Source organism: Gossypium raimondii, chromosome 13 (assembly GCF_025698545.1).
Source record: "Gossypium raimondii isolate GPD5lz chromosome 13, ASM2569854v1, whole genome shotgun sequence".
Taxonomy (NCBI): Eukaryota; Viridiplantae; Streptophyta; class Magnoliopsida; order Malvales; family Malvaceae; genus Gossypium; species Gossypium raimondii.
The window spans coordinates 38,276,909-38,278,897 of record NC_068577.1 but is presented as its reverse complement, the minus strand read 5'-3'; the positions used below and the strand labels follow the sequence as shown (position 1 = coordinate 38,278,897).

The 1,989-nt window shown below is 36.8% G+C and overlaps 1 non-coding gene across 1 annotated transcript; it reads left to right on the top strand.

Moving 5' to 3' along the window:
• The first annotated feature begins 461 nt into the window (after positions 1 to 461).
• LOC128036258 (small nucleolar RNA R71) lies at positions 462 to 568 on the top strand. Its single transcript, XR_008193056.1, has one exon. It is a non-coding gene; the product is annotated as a small nucleolar RNA R71 (small nucleolar RNA).
• Positions 569 to 1,989: the final 1,421 nt, after the last annotated feature.

Below are 1,989 nucleotides of genomic sequence, written 5' to 3'. Positions count from 1 at the left end.
TACAGAAGAGACAGTGTGATTGCACACACTTTCAGCTTTACGACAGTAATGATTTACGGTGTTCAGATACACACCTTTTCATGAAAGCTAGTGCAACATGTTTTGGCACCAACCTACTTTGATTTGAATATTCAGTCAGCCATTCAATAACCAATATTTTTAAGTACTTAAACCACACTTAAACAATCATCACCTACCACGATTATAAGAAATATGGCCTACATCCAAGCATCCAAGGTTTTATCCACTTAAAACTAAAATTTTTGCTAAAGCCCAGGTTTGAACCTAGGAATTTTCCAACTCCTCTCAGGACCCTTAACTACTAAAGCAGACATACTTTTGTACACAATTTCCTAACCATTCCCCTTCTCAAGGCCCAATACTTCTAGGCCTAAATTTTGGAGCGTCACATCTGGGCTTTCAAACCATTGTAGGACATCTCCATTTGGGTCCAATGCTGAAACCCATGCATAGGACATTTCCTAAACAAATTTTTGAACCTTTCCCATGCTTCATACAGTGTTTCATCCTCTAGTTACTTGAAGAATGATATGTCATTTCTCAGTTTTCCATTCATATTGGGTGGGTTGTATCGTAGCAGAAATCTTTGACAAAGATCATTCCATGATTCTACTGTTCCAGATGGTAAAGCGTTGAGCCATGTTTTAGCACAATATCTTAAAGAATAGGGAAATAATTTAAGTTTCATGGCATCTTCAGGGACACCTTGCTATCTGAGAGAATCGCAAACCTCTAAGAAATGTCTCAAGTGCAATCTAGGATCATCAGTTGGCAAACCACAAAACTGGCCAATTGATTGAAGCATCTGAAACATTATAGGATTTAGTTCAAAAAGGAGAGCTTGAATTTGTTGCATGACTATTCCAGGATTCAAGTTGTCTAAGATAGGCACTACATGCTCTCAAATTGGCCTATCCCAATTATCAAACATCTGAACAATATGAGGATTAACATTCAGAGATCCCAAATTAACTTTTTCATTCATAGCAAGTGGATTGTTACCATATTCATTCATTGATCTTTGTTCTCTTCTCCTTCTTAGCAAGGTCATTTCAATTTAAGAATCTAAGGGATAAAATCCTTCAAAAGGAGTGCCTCTATGCATACAGCTAGTAAAATACTTGTCGGGATCACGAAACAAACAAATTAGCAACTAAAACTATAAAAGTTACAATAGCAAAAACTAAAGTTACCAATTGCCAATCGCCGGCAACAGCGCCAAAAACTTGTCGTGTGCGAATACGATGTGTGATTTGTGCAACTGTACATATTGAATCAAGTAATACAATGATGAGTGAGTATCTTACCCACGACGATTGGATGAGTGCTCTTTGTCTAAGTTATCACAAGTGAGCAGAAAAGATAAATGTATCGAATGATGTTTAGTGAAATTAAAATGGGATTAACACATTAGAAGTGAGACTAATGAAGTATACTAGCAAAGACTACGATTGCAACAAATTAAACAAAAGCACTAAGTACTTTACCAAGGTTGAAATATTGGTCATGAAGGCTGGGATTACAAATGGATCTGTTCTAACCCGTGACCAATATTGTGGTAAAACTATGGCTAACTTACTGTTTGATTGGGTACTAATGTGGTTTACCTTTATCAAAAGCAAGACCTAGGGTTACTCACCCCTAAGGAACTATATGTCTATAGGTTCAGGATTAGCAACAACTACTAAACCTCAACCCTCTAAATCATATAAGGTAAGGCTCTATGTCTAAATTTTACACGAGTATTTCACTCAACACTCACTTATATTTCCCAACTCCAGTCCAGGTAACCTAATCCTATCAGTGGCAAGCTGCCTTAAGACTTCTTGAGCATTCATCAACACTCTCTTAAGCATTTAAACAAAAACAACCATTGGGTAAAGCAGTAATATGAACCATATTAGCCCATCAACATTAATCAAAGTTAAACCATCATCCAAAGCAAACCCTAACCGTATTAAGTTAGCG